Source organism: Giraffa tippelskirchi, chromosome X (genome assembly GCF_054371585.1).
Source record: "Giraffa tippelskirchi isolate mGirTip1 chromosome X, T2T-mGirTip1v1.2.pri, whole genome shotgun sequence".
NCBI lineage: Eukaryota > Metazoa > Chordata > Mammalia > Artiodactyla > Giraffidae > Giraffa > Giraffa tippelskirchi.
The window spans coordinates 66,932,307-66,951,952 of record NC_137289.1 but is presented as its reverse complement, the minus strand read 5'-3'; positions in this window follow the sequence as shown (position 1 = coordinate 66,951,952).

Sequence of the window (19,646 nt, the reverse complement as noted above, 5' to 3'; positions counted from 1 at the left end):
TCACAAACTGAATGTGAATATTCAGGATGTTCCTCTTAAATACTCAGTATTCCATAATGGATAGGGTAAAATGGTATAGTTCAGCCAAAGAATGAACTATCTAAGTACTTGCCTTCATTAGCTCATGAAATTTGACTTCACTTTTTGGGAGTGGACATAGGAGATTAAGGACACAAAAGAAAATCTACTAATATCATATGAAAGTAGTAGACATTTAGTCTCTCTATATTTTTTTCTTTTTCAGCTTTTGTTTAAAAGATAAACTCAATAAAATGTTTAAATGGACAAATAAATGGAAATCCAAATTCAATGATTCTCAACATTTTCCCCACCTTAACACCCTGGAAAGATATTCCAAGCTCCCATCAGCAACAGTGGGTTAAGGAGAGATTCTCAACTAGAGAGTGAAGCATATCCTAAGAGCGGGAGGTTAGAATTTGGGTTGTGACATGAAGAGTGTTGGGCAGTGTGTAATTTGAGAAGGTTCCCTGGGTAATTCTGATATATGGACCCACCTGAGTAGAAAAATCTCTGGCTTAGACAATTCTCAATGACAAATTACAAGGAAACTGATGTTTGCAAGATTTTTAGAATCCATATTCTTTTAACATATGGAAATAGATAGGAACCTATCATTATAATGGGTTTCAGTTACACTGGGATTGTAATTTGATACCCATCCAGTACCGATGCCAGTAGAGGGTGGGCAACAGTTCAAAGAGTTTAGATAATTAACTCAATAATTTATCTGAAACCCCACTGCTGCTGCTGCTTAGTTGCTTCATTCATGTCCGACTCTTGTGACCCAATGGACTGTGGCCGTCCAGGCTTTTCTGTCCATGGGGTTTCTCCAGGCAAGAATACTGGAGTGGGTTGCCATTTCCTTCTCCAGGGGATCTTCCCATCCCAGGAATTGAACCCGGGTCTCCTGCATTGCAGGCAGATGATTCACTGACTGAGCTATGGGCTGTGATCTAGGACTTCATTACCATGTCAGGAACAAGAAAATATATATGCAAATAAACATTAGAGAAGTGGGGAGCAGTCAGAGGTTAAAACCAGGAGGCATTCACTAGGAGACAGAGAGTAAAGTTGGCCTAGGGTGAGCTCAGCAGAGCAACCCTCTTCTTTGTGAGAGCTCAAAAGGGGCTGACTGATCTAGGGGTGATGAAATAAGTGGTTAGGAGAATTGGAATAATGATGCCTAATTGATGACACCTTAGTAATTCATTCTGATTTTTGTGAATATAATATGAATTGTTCAACAAAAATACAAGCTTTTTTCCCCTTGTTTTCTCCATTGAATTTTCAATCCTAAGGCATTATCCAAGAAATAATAAAAGATTTGTTCCTCCACCTTAACAGTAGGAGTAGATGGTGCTGTAAGAATGCACTAAAACATCCTTATACCTTAATTCGAAGACAGAAGATGGCTGTCTGCCACAATTTTGAGTAAACAGTTGTGTATCACATTGGGTTATTACTGCTTCCTGGTGCTGAGTTTATGAATTCAATCACCAGCAAATGTTTTCTATATTCTGCAACCAGCCTCTCAGGTTTGATTTGGTTTTCTATAAATTTTCACAAAAGACAGCACCTTAAGCAAACATGCATTTTGCACAAATTCATAGAATATCTGTTTCTATAGACCACTCTAAAAAATCAGAAGGTTTTCCAACTTTCTTATTACTGAGTTGCTGACAGATGTATCATTCAACTGACTTTTAAATAGGAAGATGAAGGACCAACAAGTCAAGCTATTTGTCCAATATTAATGAGAAGTTACCTCCTTGTTTGGGGACAGAAATGACCCTTTGCCTCCTCAAATGAGTCAGAAAATGGCTGAGGGATGCAAAGATCAGCTGGGCATTGCATAATACTGTTTGCAAGCTTCTAGGGATAGCTGTTCATTTTAGGGCATCAAGTCCTATGAGTTGCCTTGGACCACACTGCCTAATGTTGTGTGAACAAAACTGCTGAATAAATAGCTAATATTTTTGGTCACTTGTATTATTTTGTTTAAACTTTGCAGTATGGGATTATTATTTCCACTTTACAACTAAGAAAGTGAACCTTAGAATGATTAAATAACTCATTCCCTTTGCAGAGATATATAGTAAGGAAGCCAGATTTTTAAATTTGAGCTTGTCTGACTGCAAATTCAGCATTTATTACCCATCACACTGGAGTTGTTCTTATGCACCACAAAAAGAGTAAGGCCAAGGTCAACTTGATGTATTCGTCCTTTTGTGGCCTTCTGGTATTCATCAGTGGTTGAATAAGTTGTAAGGGACAAGGAAGGTGGAAAAGATTCATTTCAAGAACAAAGTGATGTACCCTCAGTGAGATGATTGTACCCTGCATTTATTGCATGTGAATTTATTTCTTAAGTTCTTGCCTCTGTCCTGAACAGCAATGACTACAGGATATGCCTGTGCTGATGAATCAGTACTGTTGATGTATTTCCAAAGACCTTCTGTGATAGACTTATAAAATTTTTTTCCTATGAAGCCACTATCCAATCAATCAGCGAGTCCATGATGAATCATGAAACACATTTGTTGACAAATAGAACCTTGTATTCAGTGCCAATAAATCTAACTGTGCCACCAATGTTTCAATTGCCAGCTGTGAAATATTACTCTGAAACATGGAATTTATTGTTGGAAAGAGCCAGTATCAATCTAGTTGTCCTGCAGCAGGTGCATCTTGCTATTCAGCAAGTATATCCAACTGTATTGATTCTAAGTATATATTCATCTTAGCCTTAAACTTATTTATGCTGCCTACTCTGAGTATATTATATATTGTTCTGTTCCCAATTCTAACATCTTTCTTGGAGATGGAACCATTTCTAAATTTAAAAATAGCCTACACTTTTCCTCCTATGACACCCAGACCTGTATTTCCCATGTATATTTAAAAAAAAACAATAAACACAGATTCATGTACTAGATTTTTGGGTCAATTTAAATTTGGTAGATTTTAGCTAAAAGAAAGAAATAATCAAATGCTCCAAGGAAAGCACTGAATGAAATAAAAAATTGAATTCAGGGCTTTGAAGACAATTAATTGAGGAAGAATTAACCATTTTCATATTCTCAACTCAACCAAACACATATTTTTCAAAAATAGTGGATTACTAATAAGAATATAAACATTTCCCAGTATATGAGAAGACGGTTTTTGCCACCTTTGTAAAATATCAGTTCAACTAACAGTCAAATCTGACATAAAGAAGAAGTGGATGAGTGGTTAATGTTCTATCATCAAGAATATTTGGGTATGATTTTAGACAATAAGATGGTATCATGTATAACTTTCATGGATTTAACTTTCAGAAAACGGGACTCTAAAGGAGTGTACAGAACCAAAATAATGCTAACCATGATTTCACCTTTTTATATAGGCTGCAGGAGGTATGAAACAACTTACAGTGACATCATTTTTGCATTCCAGTGATTACTGTGGCACATAACTGAGAGTCCTTTAAAAGTCATTTTTGCCTCTGTTTTGTGATTACTTTCACTAATTCTTGCAGACATTTTATTTACAAAACCACTTCAGCATTAGACTAATATTAGATACTTGATGGCGAGTTTTCTTGAGATTCACAAAGGGCAGAGACACTAATTTTTGTGTTATTTGTCTCTCTTAGAACTGTAGTAGATTGGCCACAGAGAAGCAGATTTGCTACATGGCAAGGAATATTATCATACATTGCAAAATTTACTTCAAGTGCTTTACATATGGAGATTATGGAAATGCTAAGCCTATATGAGAGTTGCCACTAAAGGGCCCCATTGGTATGGCACCTAGAAACTATGAATTCAACAAACAATGAAATGATTTGGTGAATTGAAATGTCTGATCTGACACACAAAGATGCCTCAGTTATTTCTACTTGATTGTATTCACACAAATTCCAAATTTATTCCTGATTGTCTACCTTCTTTCCTGTATATTTTCATTTTCTAATAGAATTTTTCCAACACTTCTAAAAATGAACATTCTAAAAGGAGACCATCATTGTTCTTCAAGTGGTAGTTATTAAAAATATACTTGACCTGTTGATTGCACAAATTTCTCAGTCTATTAGGTTTAAAATCTTGGGAGTCATCATTTAACATCAGACTTTATTATCCATTACTATTCTCTTAACCCACCTTTCACTCTTCACCATATATCCTTTTCTATCCTAATTTGTCAGCTGACTCCCTAATCATTCTTCATGGCTCAGCTCAAACTTTCCCTCTCCTGAGAGTCTTTTCTGATGTTCTCCATGACCATTATCAGTTGGATGTCTTCTGTGTTTTATTATAGTACCATGAGCATGCCTGGGTAATAGTACTATAGTCACTGTGATATTGCAGCAGTGGGTCTGCTATATAGTTGTTGCCCAGTAAATGCTTGTTAAGTGATGATATGTGTTGGCTTTTTCCCTTTAATGACATTGTAGTTGTATGTACAGTGACATGTCTTAACAACCAAACTTAATGAGAACACTAATCTTTGTGGAAGAATAGATGTTTGGTAGCCAGTGTTTCTGTATTGTTAAGGGTATAGCTTGGGTAAATGATTGTGGAAACAAGTGTTGAAGGAATTTTGACAAGTGTTAGACAAAAGCAATATCCCCTATATTCTATGGAGAACAACCTTAATGTTGAATGACTGAATCTACAACAATGGTCATGCTGAAATTTGTAACAGATAATGTCTAAAATGGGAGAAAGGCAATTTATTCTGTATACTTTTAAACATCTGGCATTATCTATATTCACTGAATCACCATTAAGAATATAATGGGTGAAAATCTTCATAGTTCATGATCAGAATTATTGCTCTTGGGCAATAGATCTATACACATTTTCATCATCCAGTCAAAGTCAATGAGCATCTCAGACATTTTCAAAATTTGAACAATTTTTCTTGGAGTTGTGCAGTACAGGATGTTTCCACTTGACATTTTGTTTCAATTGTTTATGAAGAAACTGACTCTTCATGCTATGTTTATTGAACTGACATTGGTGGTATCCAGTCTTCTAAGCAAAGAACCACTATAAAGGTAGTGTTAGGCTTGTTAAAGTAGTTTGAAATGGCAGCCCAGAGGCACAGTGATGAATATATATCATAAAACAAGATCAATCAATGATATATGAGGTATTCTTCTATGTGAAAAAGAAGTATGCAGGATAAACTGATAAACAGAAGTTAAATTCAGTATCTTTCTGTGGAAGTTAGTGAATCTCATAAAAAATGGATCAGTACTTGACTATGAAATGAAGTATTTCCCTACCTGTTATACCAAGAAATATTCCTTTTAACCAAAAAGCAAATGAAGGCATTGTAGGAATTAGCTTCCTCCAGTTTCTGGTAGGAGCAAAGTCCCACCATTTATTTTTGTGACACGGAGTGACTGTGCTATGTTTGTACATTTTATGATGAGCAGAACAAACCAGTAAGCTAAAATGGTTCTTGGGCCTCAATTCACAAAGGCAGGGTAGCTTTTACCCTAATGGTAGTATCACTTGTTGGAGCAATTGCAGTTATATTGAGCATATTATTTTTCTAGTTTCTGATATAAATATTTATCTGGCACTAGTATATGATTTTTGCCTTTAAACACACACATGGATACACATGTGTTTGTGTGGGTACTCACAGTTACATTTGCATCGTATGTGTTAAAAAAGGAGAAATATCTAGAAATTAACTTATGAAGATCCTCTTCCCTATGCAGGGGTTTCAGTGTTACATGTATACACACACACACAAATATAAATATATTGCAAGACAAGGAATAAGATGAATAAAATCAGAACCTATTATGTAAAGAAAATAGTGCATCATTAAGTATGAGTAACCTCAGATATACAGATGATACCACTCTAATGGCAGAAAGTGAAGAGGAACTAAAGAGCCCCTTGATGAGGGTGAAAGAGGAAAGTAAAAAAGCTGTCTTAAATGAAATATTTAAGGGAAAAAAAAAACAACTAAGATCACAGCGTCAGATCTCATCAGTTCAGTTCAGTTCAGTCGCTCAGTCGTGTCTGACTCTTTGCAACCCCATGAATTGCAGCACGCCAGGCCTCTCTGTCCATCACCAACTCCCAGAGTCTACCCAAACCCATGTCCATCGAGTCAGCAATGCCATCCAACCATCTCATCCTCTGTCGTCCCCTTCTCCTCCTGCCCCCAATCCTACCCAGCATTAGGGTATTTTCCAATGAGTCAACTCTTCGCATGAGGTGGCCAAAGTATTGAAGTTTCAGCTTCAACATCAATCCTTCCAATGAACACCCAGAATTGATCTCCTTGATCTCATCACTTCATGGCAAATAGAAGGGGAAAAAGTAGAAGCAGTGACATATTTTCTCTTCTCAGGCTCCAAAATCACTGCAGATGGTGACTTCAGCCATGAAATTAGAAGACACTTGCTCCTTGGAAGAAAAGCTATGACAAACTTAGACAGCATATTAAAAAAGCAAAGACATCACTTTGCCAACAAAAGTCTGTATAGTCAAAGCTAAAGTCTTCCCAGTAGTCATGTATCAGGTGAGTGTTGCACCATAAAGAGGGCTGAGTGCCAAAGAATGATGTTTTTGAACTGCAGTGCTGGAGAAGATTCTTGAGAGTCCCTTGGACTGCAAGGAGACCAAACTAGTCAATCCTAAAATAAATCAAACTTAGATATTCATTGGAAGGACTGATGCTGAAAATGAAGCTTTAATACTTTGATGCAAAGATCCAAAACATTGTAAAAGACCCTGCTGCTGGGAAAGATCGAATGCAGGAGGAGAAGGGGGCAGCAGAGGATGAGATGGTTGGATGGCATCATAAGTTTGAGCAAACTCCAAGAGAACGTGAGGGACAGGGAGGCCTGGTGTGCAGAGAGTTGGACACCGCATGTGTCCACGTGTTGGCAAAGAGCTGGACATGACTTAGCAACTGAAAAACAGCAACAAGTATGAATAAATATTCAGGGCAATTGGTTCAATGAAGAATGGTGCTACTTTCATATTTTCTTCCAAACTACAGTCCGATAAAACATAGTTTAAAACACTTTCCAGGTTAAAGAAAAAAAAAACTTGGAATCAAGACACCTTGTCTGGGTCTTTGGAATACTACCCCTGTTCTAAATTATTATAACTTTAATATACCGAATGATGACTATGTGCCACACCCTGAACTAAGCATTTAACATGTGAATCTCATTTGGTTCTTACTACACACTGGCATTAGGAATCATTACCTTGTTTAACAGGTGAATAAAGTGACCAAAGCTCACACTCTTAAATATTATAGTAAACTGTTCCTTTTTTTAAGAAAATCTATTTGAATAGTTTCCATTTCTGTGTTTTGATATGTTCTTATCTTAGGTAACTTTTTAAATTATTGAAAGAAAGCTTTTGGGACTTTATATTTTTCCTTAACTCTATTTTAGTCCTTTTCTTTTTTAAACTTTTAATTTTATATTGGAATGTCTGTGTGCTAAGTCACTTCAGTCATGTTCAACTCTGTGCCACCATATGGACTGTAACCTGCCAGGCTCCTCTGTCCATGGGATTGTCCAGGCAAGAATACTGGAGTGGGTTGCCATGCCCTCCTCCATGGGATCTTCCTGACCCAGGGATCAAACTCACGTTTTCTTAAGTTTCCTGCATTGGTAGGCAGGTTCTTTACCACTAGCGCCACCTGGGAAGTCCTATATTGAAGTATTTTAGTCGTATTTCTAAAACCTGGATTCTCATGTACTCTCCCAATAAGCTAGTGCATTGCCACTGTAGTTAAATGAGTTGACCTTGTTGATGTCCCTGCCTGTTGCAAGGAATTGAAAGCCCAGCTGAGAGCAATATTACTGCTTGGCAGTGTCTGTCAAGATTCACATTTCTGGCTTGATGCTGGATATGTGTATACTGAATGACAGTCACAGAAACTAGACATTTTCGGTCATCTTTAAAAATGGGAAGAAGTCATGAAGTTCTAAAAGCCTTTGTTTCCATGAAATCTACAAATAGGATACAAATCTACAAATAAAGGATATTTTGTGTATATGAGTGCATGTATATATATGTGTGTGTGTGTGTGTGTATACATGAGTGTATTTATGCATGTAAGTGTGTTTAATCTCCCTGAATACCTGAATAATGTTATCCTTAAGCTCAAATAGAATATAATACATTCGTGCTGAGCCCAATATAGTGAAGTTCCATTTACTCAGAATCCAAAATAATGAAATAACCTGAATTTAGTTTACAAGCACATAGACCAATTTTTGCTGTTAATAAAGATATTTTACATATTCAGATACATTCTAAAGTAAAACAAACAAGCCTGCAGATTCTAGTTTTAGTGGCAAGTATTATCTTTGATATTAAAATTCTCATATTTATATAATGGTATTTAAAGAAACTCAAACATGAGAGTTAAGTAATTAGAATACTCCATTACTGATTTTCTATAAGTTCCATTTGTTGATTCTAGAAGGAATACATTGATATCACTTGATATCATTTATATGACTTGATATCTTTGAAACTGGCTTGTGTAATAAGCCTTCAGAACAAAAGGTGATTTTGGGGTAATTGATGAATTAGAATTCTCTAGTCAATAGCAATGGTAATTTAGATAAAATGAATGTTTTCTTTAATTGAAAACATCCACTCAAATTTCTCACCTAAAATAGGATAGATACCTGAGTGGCTAGTTTCTAATGTGAAACAATAAGCTTGAATCAGCCAAGCAATATATTGGGGGTTCCAGGTACACTGGCTAATCCAAAAGTATAATTTACTTGAGTCTTTACTTTGTTAGGGAGTGAAGACATGTAACTCTTTCCAAAGTGTTTCTTGAGTTATTTCCTAGTGAGAATTTCTTGTGAAGGCGCTATACTGTAGAGTCACAGCACAGATTAGAGACATATCAATTGTGTGATTGTGATGATGTGGAGGAGTGCATGGTGACCCCAACCACTGTGTGAAAGAACCTAAGAGTGTGTACAAATTGTCTTTACCTAGAGTCACACTGCCTGAATTCAATTATGAAACAAAAATAATAACATGAAAATGATTCCTCTGGAGTCACAATTTCATTGTTTCTCTAGGGATATTGTCATTATCTTCACCATAGAAGATGCCCCCCACCTTTCAAATGTTAATAACTGTCATATTCCATGCCCAACCAAAGTCTTCTCTTTTATATCATAAATGACATTACTTCCTTTGACAATTCCTCAGTTTATTTTTAAACATCCATTTGGATTTCAATTATTTTTTTTAATGAAATGGATGTTCAGATTTGGAAATAATACTCACACATAATTTGACCAAAGTATCATTCAGTGCATTACTCGATACACTATATTTTTCCCTGAAGAAACTTAACATATTTTATTAGTTATCTGGCCTCTACTGGTCTGTGACTGTTTCAATGACAAAAGCTTAACAGATTTTTTTGTTTGTTTGTTTAGTCCTAATATTGCAGAATTTTCTCCTGTCTAGGTGAAAATTCACTCTGTCCCTTAACCTAACAAAACACCAAGGAAAGATGATCCACATATTTGTCTCTTCCTTTAACATTCCATGATATACAGCAACATTAAAGGCAATAGTTTGAGAAATTAAAGATTGCTAAAAATATACCTGTTTTCAAGCTAGGTCTTTATCTAACTGAAGTGAAAAATAGCATGTCTTTTTAAGCAAATAAATGCATAAAAAGGAAGATAAAAAATGATATATGAACAATCAGCTTTTTCACACCTTGTGGTGAAATAGTTAGATCTCTAGTTCTCAACCCCACATACATATTAGAACCATCTGACAAGCTGTTTAAAATAAGGGCTATAATTTTCAAAAAAAACATTAAATGGCTTTATTGAGCAGAATTGACACACAATAAATTGCACATATTTAAAATACACAATTTTGACAGTCTTAGCATATATTAATAACTGTGAAACTATCACTAAAGATAATGTAATGAATATATCAAACCACCCTCAAAAGTTTCCTACTACCCTTTTGTAATCTTGACCCTCCAACCTTAACAGGTAACAACTAACCTACTTTCTACCATTACAGAATATCTTCTAGAGTTTTAAAATAAAAAGGAATCTTTTATTATTTACTTTTTTTCTATTTTCTTTCACTAAGCAAAATTAATTAGAGCTTCATTCATGCTGTAACCTGCACTTAGAGTTCATTAATTTTCATTGCTGAGTAGTATTTCATTTTATGCATTCCACAGTTTGTTTTACATAAAATGAAATAGTGTTCAAAAAAAATGACAGAATGATTTTGTTTTGCTTCCAAAGCCAAGCATTCAACATCAGAGTAAACCAAGTCTATATCCTAATCACTGATGCTGAAGAAGCTGAAGTTGACTGGTTCTGTAAAGACCTACAACACTTTCTAGAAATAATAGCAAAAAAAGAAAGATATCCTTTTCAAAATAAGGGATTGGAATAAAAAAGTAGGAAATCAAGACATGACTGGAATAACAAGTAAGTTTAGCCTTGGAGTACAAAATGAAGCAGGGCAAAGGCAAGCAGATTTTTGTCAAGAGAGCATGCTGGTCATAGCAAACACCCATTTCCAACAACCCAAGAAATGAGTCTACACATGAACATCACCAGATGAGCAATACTGAAATGATACTGATTATGTTCTTTGCAGCCAAAGATGGAAAAGCTCTATGCACTCAGTAAAAACAAGACCCGAAGCTGGCAGTGGCTCAAATCATGAGCTTCTTATTGGAAAATTCAGGCTTAAATTGAAGAAAGTAAGGAAAACCACTAGGACATTCAGGTATGATCTAAATCAAATTCCTTACGATTATACAGTGGAGGTGATGAATAGATTCAAAGGATTAGTCTGGTAGACAGATGCTTGAAGAACTATGGATTGAGGTTCATAACATTGTGCAGAAGGCAGTGACCAAAAGCATTCCAAAGAAGAAGAAATTAAAGAAGGCAAAGTGCTTGTCTGATGAGGCTTTACAAAAGGAAGAGAAGAGAAAGACAAGGGAGAAAGGGAAAGATATACCCAATGGAGTGCAGAGCTCCAGAGAATATCAAGAACAGATAAGAAGGCCTTCTTAAATGAACAGTTCAAAGAAATAGAGGAAAACAATAGAATGAGAAAGACTAGAGATCTCTTCAAGAAAACTGGAGGTATCAAGGAAACATTTCATTCAAGGATAGGCACAATAAAGGACAGAAAAGATAAAGATCTAACAAAAGCAGATGAGATTAATAAGGGTGACAACTATGGAAGATGTATGGAGATTCCTGATGGGGAGGGAGGTGGAAGGGGGGTTCTGGAAGGGGAAAACATGTACACCCATGGTGGATTCATGTCAATGTATGGCAAAATAAATACAATATTGTAAAGTTAAAAAATTGAAAATAAACTAATTTTAAAAAAATAAAATAAAAAAATAAAATCTAGCAATAAAACTACCATATGACCCAGCAATCCCACTCCTAGGCATATACCCTGAGGAAACCAAGATTGAAAAAGACACACGTCATTGAAGCACTATTTACAATAGCTAGAACATGGAATCAACCCATATGTCCATCGACAGATGAATGGATAAAGAAGTTGTGGTACATATACACAATTAAATATTATTCAGCCATAAAAAAACACATTTGAGTTAGTTCTAATGAAGTGGATGAACCTCGAATCTATTACACAGAGTGAAGTAAGTCAGAAAAAGAAAGATAAATCATATTCTAACACATATATATGGAATCTAGAGAAATGGTACTGAAGAATTTATTTTCAGGGCAGCAACAGAGAAACAGACATAGAGAATAGACTTATGGATATGGACAGAGGGGAGGAGAGAGTGAGATGTATGGAAAGAGTAACATGGAAACTTACGTTACCATCTGTAAAATAGATAGCCAATGGAAATTCCCTGTATGGCTCTGGAAACTCAAACAAGGGCTCTGTATCAACCTAGAGGGTTGGGATGGGGAGGGAGATGGGAGGGAGTTTCAAAAGGGAGGGGATATATGTATACTTATGGCTGATTCATGTTGAGGTTTGACAGAAAACAACAAAATTATGTAAAGTAATTATCCTTCAGTTAAAAAGTAAATAGTTTTTTTTTTTTTTTTTTTTTAAAGAAGAGGTGACAAGAGTACATAGAAGAACCATACAAGAAAAGCCTGAAGGGCCTAGATAACCACAAACTTTAGGTCACTCACCTACAGCTGGACATCCTGGAGTGTGAAGTCAAGTGGGCCTTAAGGAAGCATTAATATGAACAAAGCTGGTGGAGGTAATGGATTCCAGCTGAGTTATTTCAAATCCTAAAAGATGATGCCATTAATGTGCTACACTCAATATGTCAGCAAATTTCAAAAACTCATCAGTGACCACAGGACTGGAAAAGGTAAATATTCACTCCAATCCCAAAGAGAGGCAATACCAAAGACTGTTATAACTAGTGTAAAATTGCTCTCATTTCACATGCTACCAAGGTTATGCTTAAAATCCTTCAAGCTAGGCTTCAGCAGTATATGAACTGAGAAATTCCAGACGTACAAGCTGGTTTTCAAAGAGGCAGAGGAACCAGAGATAAAATTACCAACATCTGTTGGATCTGGAGTAAGCAAGGGGGTTCCAGAAAAATATCTACTTGTGCTTCATTGACTACACCAAAGCCTTTGACTGTGTGTATCAGAACAAGCTGTGGAAAATTCTTCAATAGATGAGATTATCAGACCAACTTACCTTTCTCCCGAGAAGCCTGTATGCAGGTCAAGAAGCAACAGTTAGAACCGGACATGGAACAACTGACTGGTTCAAAACTGTCAAAGGCTTATATGAAGGCTGTGTACTGCCACCCTACTTACTTAACCTATATGCACAATACATCATGTAAAATGCCAGGCTGGATGAATCATAAGCTGGAATCAAGATTGCAAGGAGAAATATCAACAACCTCAGATTTGCAGATGACACCAATCTAATGGCAGAAAGTGAAGAATCTCTTGATGAGGATGAAAGAAGAGAGAGAAAAAACTGGCTTGGATCTCAACATTCAAAAGACTAAGATCATGGCATCTTGTCCCATCACTTCATGACAAATAGAAGGGGAAAAATTGGAAGTGGTGACAGATTTTATCTTCTTAGGCTCCAAAATCACAGTGATTCAGCCATGAGTTTAAAAGAAGCTTGCTCCTTTGAAGGAAAGCTATGACCAACCTAGACAACATATTAAAAAGCAGACACATCACTTCGCTGGCAAAAGTCCATATAGTCAGATCTATGATTTTTCCAGTAGTCATGTATGGGTGTTAGAGTTGGCTCATAAAGAAGGCTGAGGGCTGAAGAATTGGTGCTTTTGAATTGTGGTGCTGAAGAAGAGTCTTGAGAGTCATTTGGTTTGCAAAGAGATCAAGCTAGTCAATCCTAAAGGAAATCAACCCTGACTATTCATTGTAAGGACTGATGCTGAAGCTGAAGTTCCAATACTTTGATGCGAAGAGCCAACTCATTAGAAAAGACCCTGATGCTGGAAAAGATTTAAGTCAAAATGAGAAGAGGCAGCAGAGGAGGAGATGGTTAGATAGCATCACTGATTCAATGGACATGATTTTGAGCAAACTCCGGGAAACAGTGGAGGGCAGAGGATCCTAGGATGCTACATTACATGGAGTTGCAAAGAGTTGGACATGACAACGACTGAACAAAAACAGTTTGTTTTGTCCACTCACTACACATTTGAATTGTTTTCAGTTCTCAGACTACAAGTAAAGCTGAATGATTATTTTTTACAGAATTTTGTATAAATATATACTTTCATTACTCTTGGATAAAACTTAGAAGTGGAATGATTGAACCATATAGAAGGAATATGTTTAACTTTTTAAGGTATGTATAGCTTCTTTTCCTGCACCATTTACTGAAAAGGCTCTTCTTTTTCCACTCTATTAACAAAACATGTTTTTCAATATTAGGTTGCCCATATTCGTGAATTTATATCTGAATTTACTCTTCTCTTCCATGGATCTAGTTTCATATGAATGGAATGCTGTTTTTGATTACAGTTGCAGTATAAGACTTGAAATAAGATAGTGTTAGTACTCCAACTTTTTTTTTCTTTTTCAAAGTTGTTTAACCTATTATGGATTCTTTTTATTTCTATATGAATTTCATAATCAGTGTATCAATTTCTACAAAAAGATAGCTGGAATTTTAATTAGAATTATTTTGACTTTATTGGCACATTTATGGGTAATATCAACCATCTTAACTATGATTATCAATCTTGCAATACTGAGTGTTTCACCTCATGGTTTTGTTCAGCTGCTAAATCGTGTCTGACTCTGCAATCCCATTAATCTAATGAATATGGTGAAATTCTCTGTTCTTCATGTCTATTGTTTTTCTGTTTTCTATTAAATTTACTTCCATGCTGATCTTAATATTTTTCATTTTTATCCTTATTTTGGAATGACTTTGCCCTTCTTTTCCTGGTTTCCAAAGGTGGAAGCAAAGGTCCTTCATTGGAAAACTTTCTTCTTTTCTAATATAACCATTTAATGCTGTAAATCCCCCTCAAGTACTGATTTAGTAGCATCCCTCAAATATTGGTATGTTTTAATTTCATTTTCATTTAATTTGCAATCTTTCCTAATGTAACTTGAAATCAGTGTTCAGCAATAGGGTAGTTGGAAATGTACTGCTTACTTGAAAGAGTTCAGGACATGCTACCCCAAATATGGCACCTTGGCATATTTAACACCTTAAACTAAAGGAATTTGAGATAACAGCAGAAGCAAGAAGAACACTCTGACTTCACCCACACAATTCACCTTTCTTCTTTGAAAATAGTAGATAAATATCCCACTAGAAGGAAGAAACACATTCTTATCACAAGAGACAGGGAATTTGGGACCAAAAAATCTGTATAAACAACTCTTATTAAGCTAACCCTTATCTTCCAAGTTACTTCTTCACTATTTGCTAACCCATATCCCTTTGTCTTATCATTCTTCACACAAATTTGTTGTTTCTTTTTCTAAAAGGCATTAAAAATTTCCTAATCTGCTCATTTCTTCAGGTTTTCATTCACTCGTGAAGGCTCCCATGTACATTTAAAAATTTAATAAAATATGCTTTTCTTCTATTAATACTCAGACCCAGTCAGGAACCCTAAGAGGTTGTTGAAGAAAACGGTTTACTCTCCCAGAGTTTGTAAATACTTCAAGATTTTCCAGAGAATTTTTCTGTTATTGCATTCTATTTTTATTCCATGTGGTCACAGAGCATACTTGATATGACTTGATTCCTTTTAAATTCATTGACAATTGTTTTATATCCAAGAATATGGTCTATCTTGGTCAATATCCATGTGCATTTGAAAAGAATATGTATTTTACAGCTATTGGTTGGAGTGTATTAAGATCATATTGATTGATAATGTTGTTTATCTACTATATCCATGCTGATTTTATGTCTACTTTTTCTATCAATTACCAAAAGAAAAGTACTGAAATTTCTGACTGTAAATATGGATTTATTTCTTCTTTCTGTTCTATCTATTTCTGCTTCATGTATTTCATACCTGTTAATAATTATATAAATGTTTAGTATCATTGTGTACTTTTATGGATTAATGACTTTAGTAACATGGAGTAAAGAAGGCTGAGCACCAAAGAATTGCTGCTTTTGAACTGTGGTGTTGGAGAGGACTCTTGAGAGTCCTTTGGACTGCAGGGAGATTAAACCAGTCAATCCTAAAGAAAATCAATCCTAAATATTCATTGGAAGGACTGATGGTGAAGCTGAAGCTCTAATACTTTGGCCACCTGATGTAGTCATTTTAATTATGTTTTCATTAGAAAAGACCCTGATGCTGGAAAACACTGAAGGCAGGAGAAGAAGTGGGGTGACAGAAGATGAGATGGTTGGATGGCATCACTGACTCAATGGATATGAGTTTGAGCAAGCTCCAGGAGATGGTGAAGAACAGGGATGCCTGATAGTCCACGGGGTCGCAAAGAGTCGGACAGGACTGAGCTACTGAACAACAATCCTTGGTAATATCACTTGCTTTGAAATTTTATTTGACTGACATTAACATAACCACTTCAGCTTTTTTTCTTTTGATTCATGTTAGCACGTATATCCTTCTCCATCTCTTATGGATTAAATTGTGTCCTCCCCAAAAGATAGGGTCTTTACAGAGTTAAAATGAGGTTCAATATGACTGATATTCTTATAATAGTAAAAAAAATATCAGACACAAAGATAGGTATGTACTGAGGGAAGATGACGTGAAAAACACAGGCATAGGCACAATGCCATGTGAAGATGAAAGGAAAGATTGGTCTTATGGAGCTGTAACGCAAGGCATGCCAAATTTTCCAGTTACCATAAGAAAGTAGGAGGAGGCATAGAAGGATTTTTCCCAGAGTTTCAGAGGAAGCATAATCCTACTAACACCTTACTTACAGACTTTTAGTCTCTAGAACTATGAGATAATAAATTTCTGTTGTTTTGTCATCCAAATCTTAGTACTTTGTATAGAAGCTTCAACAAACTAACATACATCCTATTAACTTTTAATATATGCATATATTTATATTTACAGTGAGTTTTAACTAGGGAGCATATAGTTAAATTTTGCTTTATTTATCCAATATGACAAACTTTGACTTTTAATTAGGACTTTTAGGCCATTGCATTTAAAGCAATTATTGATATGTGTAGGGTTAAGTCTGTCATGTTGCTATTTATTTATTTCTCTAATGTGCTCTTTGTTTTGTTTCTTCCTTTTCTGTATCATTTTGGATTAATTGAATGTTTTAAAGGTTCCATCTTATCTCTTTTGTTGCCTTATTGTATGGAACTCTTTGTTTTATTATTTTAGTGGTTGTTTTATGGTATATATTAGTGTTTTCTTTTTAAGTACCTACACTACAATATTAACTCAATCAAGAAATGTATAACCAAACAGCAGAATAGAGGTGATTTTTAGGGCAAAATCATTATATCTGTTGACGAAATCATGACTTTGGCTTAAAAGTTTTAACATCTCAATGAAGTTAAAGAATGCTCATATTGTGTTTATGTTATTCTAAGTAGGCAGCACCAGTAATAACCAGTTGGTCTCATTTCTATGATATTAAACAGCCAAATGGATGTAATCCTTTCTGTTGGAGTGGAGGGCGTTTTCCCTGGTTAACTTGTTTCATGGACTAGAGACACCTAGATTTTTATATTTCATGTATAGTTGTCAATGTTTAATTTTTGCAGGTAATGATATTTTTAAAATGTCATTTACTATCACAAAGTTCACAACCAAAGGATGTTTGGACACCAAAAACATGCAGAGGATATTACTTCAGAAAAAAATACATTTCTTTGAATTAAATACACTAACGTTTGTTTCTCCTCACTATATTATCCTTATTTTTCTCTGTTCCAAAAATATAAATTCATACGTCATTACGTGATCATTGAAGATATTATTTAGAGAAAAAATCATATAATTGAGTTCAGTCTTCCATATTTTAAGAAATGTATTTATTCAGTTTGGTGGGATTGCCTAGGAGCACAAGTTTTATATTTCAGAGAGATTATCATTGTGACATTGATTATATTCTTGGAAGAACTGAGAAGTGAAATCATATTTTTCTCTCTGGTCATTGTCAGTGTAACAATCTCTTCATCTTCATTCTGCCCACTGCCTTCTGTGAAAGAAGGCAGTGTTTTATCCATATGGTGAAGTTTCAAATGAGGATATGTTTGGTACTTGGTGGATAAAGGAGAATTTCAAACATATAGAGAAAGGAATTAAACAATATAAATTTGACTTGATTTTAATGTTAGCTAGAATGTGCTTTCCTCAAGAATAATTTAGAAACTATGGTTAATATTGAACTGATCCTAGACTTAGACTGCTTAATAGAATTAAGTGCAAAATACTTTGTACTTTCAACATCTGCATTAATTGTTTAAAGCTTTTGAGTTTGAAGAGTAAAAAGGATAAACTAGCTATCTTTTGGGTTTTATATTCACAGTTGGTTGCCATGGCTAGGTTTAAAACAATATTCTAAGAGAAAGACAATCAGAATCTCTAGAACAGCATGCACTAGTAATTCTTAGAAATTGGAATGCAAGTGAGGCACAAAGTCAAAAGCTTGTCTACATGATTTCCAGGCTCAGACGGAGATTTCAACTTTCTTTTTTTTCTAAAATATGTGCAACATTTGGCTTTCTGTAGTAAAAGTCATTATTTTATGGCCTTTGGAAAGAACACTGCTTTCTAAAGCTTTCTCTGGCACTAAATATATGTAACAAAGCAGTTAATGAATGTCAGCAATATAAAATGTTGCAAACTAGAAAAGCAGGAAAAATAAGTTCTGAGTTTTCAGTTGTCAAAAATACATAATTTCTGAAGCTGCATTTTGGCAATTATCTTGGCAGCAGTCTGTTATATATATATATATATAATATATAAACATTAATCTCTTTCAAAATTCAAAAATGATATTTCTATATAGCAGTTAGGTAAATCACTAAAATAATTTTATGTGCACATACCCATACACTCAAGCACATATACACAAAGATCTGTTTTAATCAGTTATTTTGACTTTGTGTTGATATTTAATAGGCATTTCTGAAGCCTGGAAGAACTGATAGATAAATAGTACATTATTTCAAGTTATGATGATAGGGATAAACATCCATGACTGTTAAATTAGCCTGTGTCACTTCCATTGCTGGGGTATAAAGACAAGCCCATAGGGAAGTTAAAAAAGATTATATTTGTGTATGGTGTTAGGAAGTGTTCTAGTTTCATTCTTTTACAAGTGGTTGACCAGTTTTCCCAGCACCACTTGTTAAAGAGATTGTCTTTTCTCCATTGTATATTCTTGCTTCCTTTGTCGAAGATAAGGTGTCAATAGATGCGTGGATTTATCTCTGGGCTTTCTATTTTGTTCCATTGATCTATATTTCTATCTTTGTGCCAGTACCATACTGTCTTGATGACTGTGGCTTTGTAGTAGAGCCTGAAGTCAGGCAGGTTGATTCCTCCAGTTCCATTCTTCTTCCTCAAGATTGCTTTGGCTATTCGAGGTTTCTTATATTTCCATACAAACTGTGAGGTGATTTGTTCTAGTTCTGTGAAAAATACCATTGGTAGCTTGATAGGGATTGCATTGAATCAATACATTGCTTTGGGTAGTATACTCATTTTCACTATATTAATTCTTCCAATCCATGAACATGGTATATTTCTCCATCTGTTTGTGTCCTCTTTGATTTCTTTCATCAGTGTTTTATAGTTTTCTATATATAAGTCTTTTGTTTCTTTAGGTAGATATATTCCTAAGTATTTTATTCTTTTTGTTGCAATGGAGAATGGTATTGTTTCCTTAATTTCTCTTTCTGTTTTCTCATTATTGGAGTATAGGAATGCAAGGGGTTTCTGTGTGTTAATTTTATATCCTGCAACTTTACTATATTCATTGATTAGCTCTAGTAATTTTCTAATAGAATCTTTAGGGTTTTCTATGTAGAGGATCATGTCATCTGCAAACAGTGAGAGTTTTACTTCTTCTTTTCCTATCTGTATTCCTTTTATTTCTTTTTCTGCTCTGATTGCTGTGGCCA